Here is a 9,703-nt window from a genome sequence, read left to right as displayed (position 1 = left end):
AGTCTCGGAGAGGGAAGGAAAGAGGAAGTGCCAGACTCCGCACTGGATCTTATAGTGGTGCAAAGAATTATGGTAGGAAATACACAATTTCCTGTGTCCATCCCTCTGGGCTGGACTTCTGGACACAGGAAGTGAATGCACCAGGGGGGCACCCAGCTCAAACTACAACAAATTGGCATATGGAATCTTTGATTTCATCCTTCATCTCTCTCATGCAATCCTTCATCTCACTAGACAGAGCTTTAATGGCTGAAACCAAAGAAACACGTGTCATGCTATCATCCAATTGTCTTAGTTGATCAGTGAATTGGCCAACCGTAGGAGGATCTCCACCATAATTTCTTGCCATAATTCTACTTGCCAAAATGTTTGCATAATTGGAAGGAGCAAGTTTGATGAGCTTTTTAGCAAGACCAGTTCCCACAGGAATATCGTCAGGATTCAGAGTATCATGGTCACCATAGAGTATCTCTCTAATGGCAAACTCTCTCAGACGCTTAATTCCCTCATCTATGGTAGTCCAGGGCTTAGGATTCCATGGAAGATCATCTCGGGAAGGGTATCTCAGGGAAACCGCCATTAAAGGCATATCCACAGATTAACCTTACCGAATCCTTGCTAGATGTCTATCTATTCCATTATCCTTTGAGAGAGTTCCTAGCTGAGCTGCTGACTTGTCTCCAACTATTAGAGCTGGAGCACCTGTATCATAACACCTAGCAAGCCAAGATAGGATGGGTTCCTTATCTGCTCTGAGGTAATCTTTGCGGACATTGCGAATCTCCTCCCTTGGTGACGAGCAGCTCTGCAGGTCATCCTCTTCTTCATCTATCACATCTTCCTGAAGTTTTGTCCCCATAATCCTGCTGTCACTCTCCTAAGGATCTCTTTAAGCTGAGAAGCACCAGCACTAGCTGCTGCCCTAGCTGCATCTCTATCTTGCGGTGATCTCAGTAAACGCAGCTATATCTCTAAGGTGAACCTCTCTTCATCTCCAGCAGGCCCTTTCCTAGCCGAGGTCCCTCACCAGGATCAGTCTCCTGCTCTTTTCTCCATTAGCTCCTGGATCAGCTTTGGCCTTTCCACCTCTGGTCTTTAAGACTGCCACTTGTTTAACTGGAGCTGTGTTTGAATTTACAGCCACTTTAATAGAAGCTGACAGGTCCTGATCTAAACCAGCCGCCGTGGGGGCCACCTTCCGGTCCTGTCATGGCGGACGGAAATGACCTTGCCTCATTACCGGGTCACCATCTTGGGAATGGGAGCTGCCCCTGCTGCTTGCCAAAGTCAGGGAGCAGAGCATTCAGGGCAGCCTTTTCCAATAGGTTTTGCTATTTTCCTAACTGACGCAGATTCTCCCCCTTCCTCGTCACTCGAGGGCTCTGGGGCAGATTAGAGAGAACGCCTATGCTTTCCTGGATTTTTGTTTAATCATAAAACATGGTCGAGAAACCTTTTTCTCTCTATGTAGAGCCCACAGCAGATAGACATTAATTATCAGCAACAGCAGGATTACACCCGTCAAATAAATCACCTTAAGATCCCAGCCAGCACTTAAAGTTACTCTTTGACCTCCTGAAGCGTGAAACTCCCTTATCTCGATTGGCAAAGTGGAAGACGTTCTGTTGCCGTAATTAGTGAGCCGAAAAAAAAACCAAACAGTGTTTATACAACAGCTGGATCCTATGCATAACCACAAATAGATTTTACGCACTAAATATTTACCTATCTGGTCTAACATCAATCTGATGCAGTACCAGCTAGACCAACATGCCACAGACCGAGAAGAATGAACGTTCTAAAACCAGAGCACCTTCATTTGTTTCTCCGGCTGAGACAAGCAATAAATCAACTTAATTACTTAATTACCCAGGCCCCACGTTGGGCGCCAATAAAAAAAAGAGTGTGGTGGTTTGAAAGGAAAGGCTCTGCTTTCCCTCCCCCACTGAGAAAGAGACCACGGCTAAACCCAGTCGGAGAAATGAGATTATGTTTTACAAGGAAACAGATTCTATGTAACACAACAAATACAGGGATTTTACAATATATACAGGAATATACAGCAAATGAACTCAACCAGAAACCAGACCCCCCACAGAGGGGGCTTCCCCCTATGCCCACTTCACCCCCCTACCTCCCTTCCCCCCCAAAAGAGGTAGAAAAGAGATTTGGACGGTTAACAGGGCAGGAAAGGAAGAAAGGCCTGGCACAGGAGTTAGTTCTTATCTTAGTTGGCCAGAATCCCAGAAGCAGATCCAGCCGAGAGGGACAGCGAAGGAAGGAAGACTGAGAGAAAGTCCCAGCTACCCTGTGTCTAACAATCTCACCTCCCACAATCCTACCAATGAAATTCGTTTAGAATACCAAATATTTTATAAACATTTAGCCAGTGTGCCCCTTTCTTAAAGGCACAGCATCAAACGGCCACACTCTTTGAGGTTCTTCTAGTCCAGGGTCAGTGGTCAGGGCTTGGCCTTTCTGCTTCCTAGACCAAAAGCAAGTTTTTCTGCCCTGAACTTTGCCTTTGTCTCCCTGCAATCCTGGCCTCTAACAAGCTGCTCTAACGAGTCCCTGGGGAGCCTTTGTCAGTAACAAGCCTCAGAGAGGCCAATCAGTGCTTCAAGGTACTTTGGAGTTTGCTTCTGCCTTGGACTTCTTGAGAGGCTTCTTGGCAGTACCTTGGCAGAGTCTCCTGGCAGTACCTGAGGATGATGTAATCAGCCTCAGAATACTCCATGGGTCTCAATAAATACTGCTGAACCTCTAATTCTTGCCAAGGTTTCTGCAGCTAATTGGAGAGGTTTTTATTGCAAAAAGCACCTGATAAAAGATATTTTTAAAGGTATAGTTCAATACTTTTCATCAGGAGTTTTCTCTTTGTAAGCAAACCACAGAAAAACCTGACAAGGTCCTACCCTGCTCACTGCTCATCCTCACTCATCACTGCTCCCAGCAGAGCCACAGGTGAGGGACAGGATCTGCCTTGCCAGGGGCTGGGGGTCAGGGCTTGGCCCTTTGGATCAATGAAACCCCTCCAGGTTTCCTCAGCAGCAGAGCCACCTTGAGCTGCTTGTCCTGACCTGTCAGCACTGCCTCAGTTCTCTGCTCTCCCCACAGCCTGGAGATACTTCAGTGCCTCCAGTGATGCTTCCCTTGCATCCACTCTCTCCTTCTCCTCTAAGCAGACCCTGGGGACCCTTTCCCAGTATGCTTCACTGGGACCCATTAAGAGTAGAAGAAACTTCAGAGTTTGACTCTGACTTTGACTTCTGGAGAGGTTTCATCAGCTTCTCAGTCTCTGAGGTTCATGGAATTGGCAGCAAAGCCACCACAGGGCTCCTTTAAATGACTTGGGCTGGTCTGCTGCTGCTGAGCTGGGCCAGGCTCCTTGGCATGATGGAGCTCTGTCCGGGAGCAGCTCCTCTGCACAGCACAGCAGGGCTGAGGGCACTGCCAGGGGATCTCAGGGAGATGAGGAAGGCAAAAAGAGCTTCAAGGTGGCCAGGACTGGGAGGACGCTGAGAGCTCACTGGAGGAGAAGTCACTGCAGTTCCTGACAGGGTGAGTCTGTGGCTGCAGGGCAGTGCAGCTGCAGTTCCTGGAGGCATCTCCTAAAGCTGAGGCTGGGTGCTGGGGCAGGGACTCTGCTGCCTGTCTGGCTCAGCTCTCAAGCAGCTTGGGGAGCTCTTCATGCTGCTTTGGGGAGAAGCTGTGGTTGGAAGGAGTCACCCTGGGCAGGGCAAGGCAGGGTAGGGGAGGGCAGGACAGGGTCCTTCTGCTGTGGAGAGGCTGCTGTGTGGCTCAGGGCTGCTCTCAGCTCCAGCTCATGCCCAGATCATTTCCAGGGGGGCTTTTCATGTCTGTGTTCAGGCCAGGGGTTCCTGACCCAGGCTCTGCTCTCCTGAATCTTTGCTCCCACTGTCTCTGGCCTGGCTGGTGAGGAGGAAAGCTCAGCAGTGCCTTTAGAGCAGGGCCTGAGCCTCTTAAACCATCACACAGAGCTTTACTGGGAACCTCACCAAATGCCTACACTCCTCACCTGAGGGCTTTCCTGAGTGGCTCTCTGTCCCTCTCCTTGCCTGTCTCAGATGCTCTTTGTGTTGTTTATGGTTCTCTGGACATGGAAGCCTCAGCAGCAGAGTCAGGCACAGACACTGTGAGATCTTCAGTGCAGGTGGAACCACAGCAATGAGGTGTCCCAGATGTCCTCCAGCCTGGGAAGCTCTGGGCAGTGCAGGCTGTGAGGCTGGCAATGAGCTGACTGCAGGAGCTGCCATGGTCATGCCTTGGCTGAGTCTTTGAGGTGTCCATCCAGGCTGTGTTGCCTTCCAGGGGACACTGAGCCAAGTGTCTCCTGGACTAGAGGTGGGATGCTGAGACCCTGAGACACTGAGTGGTGTGTGGTGGGTGCCTCTGCTCTCAGCAGTGTCTGGTGGCTTCTCAGGCTGACATGGGAGCATGGTCACCCTCCAGCTGAGGTGCAGAGCAGGGTGACTTAGAGTCCATGGGGAGCTCTCCCACTCTTGCCTTTTACCCTAAGCCATGACCAAGCAGTGCTTCAGCCTTGGAGCTGAAGGAAGGTCTCTGAGAAGAAGCAGCAGCAGGGGACAGGGGAGGGTCTGTGGGGAGTGGTTTTGGTTGTGCTGAGAGAATTCTCTTCTGATTTGTCACTGTCTCCTTTTCTTCTGACAGTGCCTCATGGCCAGAGGCAGCAGATGGCCAACAGCAGCTCCATCACCCACTTCCTCCTCCTGCCATTCTCAGGCACAAGGCAGCTGCAGCTCCTGCACTTCTGCCTCTTCCTGGCCATCTACCTGGTTGCCCTGCTGGGCAATGGCCTCATCATCACCACCATAGCCTGGGACCACCACCTCCACACCCCCATGTACTTCTTCCTCCTCAACCTCTCCTTTCTTGACCTGGGTGTCATCTCCACCATTGTGCCAAAATCCATGGCCGACTCCCTGTGGGATACCAGGGACATCTCCTATGCAGGATGTGTTGTGCAGGTGGTCGTCTTCGTATTCCTAGTTACAGCAGAGTTTTATCTCCTCACCATCATGTCCTACGATCACTACGTTGCCATCTGCAGACCCCTGCACTATGAGACCCTCCTGGGCAGCAGAGTTTGTCTCCACCTGGCAGCAGCTGCCTGGGCCTTTGGGGTTCTCAATGCTCTGCTGCACACAGCCAATACATTTTCCCTGCCCCTCTGCCAGGGCAATGCTGTGGACCAGTTCTTCTGTGAAATCCCCCAGATCCTCAAGCTCTCCTGCTCCACATCCTACCTCAGGGAACTTGGCTTATTGTGGTTACTGTCTCTTTTTCATCTGTCTGTTTTGTGTTGATTGTGGTGTCCTATGTGCAGATCTTCAGGGCAGTGCTGAGGATCCCCTCTCAGCAGGGACGCCACAAAGCCTTTACCACCTGCCTCCCTCACCTGGCCGTTGTCTCCCTGTTTATCAGCACTGTCTTCTTTGCGTACGTGAAGCCTCCCTCCATCTCCTCCTCATCCCTGGATCTGGTGTTGTCAATTCTGTACTCAGTGGTGCCTCCATCAGTGAACCCTCTCATCTACAGCCTGAGGAATCAGGCGCTGAAGGCTGCCCTGAGCAAACTGATCCCTGGATGCTTTCAGAAGCAATAAATTCTTCTGCAGAGCAATTCTGATGTCACTCAGTGCAGGCCCAGCCTGGCCTCTGTAATTTGTGGTGGTGTTTCACTCTTTATCAAACTGTCATCCCTCTTCTAACACATTCTCTGCTTTGCTGACCAAGAGTTTGTGCAGCAGGACCTCTGCTCTTTCTTTGCTTACTAAAATAAAGAACCTTTCATTAACATTTTCCTTCCTGAGATCCTTCCTCCAGGACTTCTCCAGGGCTTTCAGGTCAGGTCCTGTGCTTATTTGGGGGATAGAAATAAATAAAGACCCTTTCAGTAACAGTTTTTTTTCCTGAGTACCTTCCTCCAAGCCTCTGGAGCTTCAGGGAAAGGTCCTGTGTGCAGAGGAAGAGGGGCAAAGACTCCCAGCACAGCAGAACTGCCAGGGAGCACCAGCACCTGGACTTCCAGGGCTGTTCTCTTTCCAATTCCAGCCTCTCCTGGGTCAGTGCAAGGCCTGAGTGCTGTGGCAGCTTGGTCATTGTTCTCCTGCATGCCAGCCCTGTGAGTACAGGCAGGGACAGGCCATGGGAACTACTCTGACTGAGCTGGCCCCAAGAGCAGTTCCACAAAGACAGATGATCTGCTCAGGGCAGAGTCTGAAGGCTTAGGGCTTCATCCAAAGTTTCTCTCCAGAGCAGGTCCAAGGAAGCGTCCCAGGGATGCAAACAGCAGGGAACAGCTCAAGTGTGAGTGTGCAGGGCTGGGGCACACAGCAGTGTGCTGACACAGAGAGGCCTCCTGCAAGAGGCCTGAAGGAGCAGCACAGCGTGCTCTGATCTGTATCTCTGTTCACTGCACAGCCTGGGGAAGCTGTCCCAGGGCAGTCATCCTAGACTAGCCTTTACAACCACTTTTTCCAGCAGTAGACTCACACTCAGCTTGGACAGGCTCTTTGTCCCTCCACAGGAGGACATGGCCTCAGGAGGTCAGCAGTGCCTGTTTGCATTGTGCAGATGAGATGTCAGCAGATGAGCTGAGGTGAATCTGAGTGAGCAAACACTATCAGCTATTGCTGGGGGTGCCAAGGCTCTGGAGGTTTGAGGAGCCTCCCAGCCTCTGGCAGGCGCAGCAGGAGGCCAAGGAGATTCTTAGTCTGTTGCAGGGCAGGGCCTGTGTGAGTGATGGGGAAAGACTCTGTCTCTGAACATCCCACACTCCATTAGGGGTCCATGAGGCCAGCTCAGATGTGGACACCTGACAGAGCTAGGACATTGCTGTGTGTCACCCCAGAACAAACCCTACTGGCCCAGGGAGATTCATCTCAGATGGCTTGGGCAGGCTCCTGTCTGCTCACATCACCCTTGCTGGACTGTGCCCTGAGATGTGCACAGAGCCATCCCAGAGGTTCTGGGCTCCTTGGCAAAGGCCTCTTCAAGAACACCAAACAGGAGGGTGGGGAACATTGCAGGCTGGTCACCCTCAGCACAGTCCCTGGGAAGGTGAAGGCTTAAACACCTCTGCAGCCATTTGCAGGCCCTTGCAGGACAAGAGAGGTACTGCTGAACCCATATGGGTAGGGGAAAGAAGGGGATGTTTTGTGCCTGGACCTTAACCAAGTGTAAGAGTCTAAACTCCTTGTGTGACTCAACAAAGATAAAATCACTTGCTGCTTGCCCAGACAATATGTTGTTGGGCAGAGCCACTGGAAAGAAGGTGCAAAGACCAATCCTGGATGCAAATCACCTTGCGATTGCATTGTGATAACACTGACTGCAGCTGGCCTACAACAATGGCCCAAGGACCCAGCCATCACACCTTCAGGACAAGATCATTTCCAGCTTCAGATACCCCCATGAAGGGAGGATGGCGAGATGTGTAATGGGTGTGTGGGCAGGTTAGATGGAGAAGGGGAAGGTGGAGGCCCTCCCCACCTCCAACTAGACCCCTGCCTAAACACACAGGAATGCACCGAAAGATTTCCTGGGGAACGATACCTGGATATTTACCTAAGGAGGATTTCCTGGCTCCTGAATTCCTGAGGGACAATGCTTGGACACATACCTAAGGACTAAAATCTGTATAAAAGACTTGAGCAACTACTGGCTTAGTGAATTGAATTAGTTCAAAAAATAAGGCTACTAACGCTTGATAAGCGGGATAATCAATTAACAGAAGGGATCGATTTATTAATAACAATTTTTCCGCGCCAAACGTTAATAAACTTATATACAATTTGTTTAGGTTCGGGTATCCGGTGGGGAATAACTTACACAAAATGTTGGTAATTCTAATGCTGTGAACACTTTAGTTGGACCTAGAGTAACTACACTCCTGATATCAAACTCACAATCGAAGGGAGAGCGAGGAGCCGCAATTCTTAATCCAGTGACAAACTTGGTCTCCTTTGCTCCCTGGTGGAGCAAGGCAGAGGGCAGGAGGGAAATTAATGTCCAATATGCTTTAGGAATTCAATAATCAATATCACTTACGAAGCGATATTCAGTCCGGAGATTCCGAACCAGTCCAAGATGTGATGTTGAGAGCAGCGGTTAGAGAAGTCTGTAATCCAGAACTCTGTTCTCGGTATAATTTTGTAAAGCCAAGGAAAAATAAAGAGAAAAAATAGGATCCAAGCACAATTGCCCAACACTGAAAGCGAAACTGGAGTACACGTGGTGGATGCTGGTGGAGGGGGATGGGCGAGCAGCACCCACCTTGCCGGCAGGAGACAAGCCAGGGCCAAAGGAAGTAAAAAAAAAGGGGGCCGGGTTACTGAAGAACCCCTCTGTTTAACTGCTGTTTTGAAACAAAACTGACCACTGGCAGAAAAGTAGTTTGAAACTTCGCCAATCACCTTCTGGGCATCAGCACAGTGGTGAGTGGTCAGGATACTGGCCAAACAGGTTTGGCTGGCCTTTTATTGGTACATGTTTTCCTTTGTCTATCTCCCCCAGCTCCTAGTCATGTCCAACCAGGACACTTAGGAAGAAGAAAAACGCAGAAGACGAGCATGCCGCTGAGGAGGAAGGAAGCAGACTGAACCCTCTCTCCATGTCCTAAGTCCCGCTTGCTGCCACTCATGGAGCTGAAGAAGCAGCCCAGAGGGACCTCATCTCTTCTCCAGCCAAAGCCTCAGCACCCTTTCTCTACAGACCCAGGCTGCCCAGAGGGATCACATCTCTTCTCCAGCCAAAGCTTCAGCACCGTTTCTTTACAAACCCAGCATCTCCTGCAGCACCTTTCCTCCACAGACTCAAACTGTCTTGGGGGGGGTGTGGGGTGAGGGGTGTGGTAATATAATTCTCTCTCCCTTCTCTCTCTCCCTCTCTATCTTCTTCCTCTCCCCTTCTTATTTCCATTTTATTTATGTAATAAATAGTCTAGCTGTTGATATTTTGGCCTCATTTGTGCCTCTAATTTCACAACACGGGAATATTCAAAAGAACCGAGTCTCTTTTCCTCTCCGGACCGAGACACCAGGGCTTTGCCATGGTCCCCCATAGTGTTTTTAAAGCCAGAGTGCTGAGAGCTGGAGTGCAGAACTGCAGGAGGTGGTGGCTGGGGGATGGATGAAGCCCAAATGACACCAGTGGAGAGTCCTCCTGGCAGACACTTCCCAGTGGTATCCCTCAGGGCAAGTCCTTGGGCCAGCACTGTGGAATGTCTTCATGAACTCCCTGCATCATCTGACCCAGGGCCTTTGCAGTTCCTCTGGTGATGAAGCCAAACTGGGCAGAGCCCTTGAGGGACCTCATCTGCTTAACCCTGCCCTGAGCAGGATCATTGGACAAGAGGATGTGCAGGAGTCTCCTCCACAAATGCAGCAGGACAGAGCCAGCAGCTTCTCCACTCAAACCCTTGGTAGGCAATCTCCCAGATGGATCTGGTGAAACTCTGATCTGCTCAGGCTCTGGCCACAAGGAGGCTGATGGCTGAGTGTGCAATCCTGTGCTCAGCTGTGTCTCAGGAACTCACCATTCAGTAGGAAGCCAAGGACTGGGAAGGGGGAGGTGAGACCATTTATGCCTCCTGAGAGGATTGGCCAACAGCAGGAACACAGCTGGCAAAGGGACTGTGAGGTCAGTTGTGTCTGCAGGAG

General features: G+C 50.6%; 1 pseudogene; it reads left to right on the top strand.

The window, feature by feature from the left end:
- The first annotated feature begins 4,715 nt into the window (after positions 1-4,715).
- LOC128899843 (olfactory receptor 14A16-like) lies at positions 4,716-5,647 on the top strand (annotated as a pseudogene).
- Positions 5,648-9,703: the final 4,056 nt, after the last annotated feature.

Source organism: Dryobates pubescens, unplaced genomic scaffold, assembly GCF_014839835.1.
Source record: "Dryobates pubescens isolate bDryPub1 unplaced genomic scaffold, bDryPub1.pri scaffold_79_arrow_ctg1, whole genome shotgun sequence".
NCBI classification, from domain to species: domain Eukaryota; kingdom Metazoa; phylum Chordata; class Aves; order Piciformes; family Picidae; genus Dryobates; species Dryobates pubescens.
This window is presented reverse-complemented; position numbering and strand designations above follow the sequence as displayed.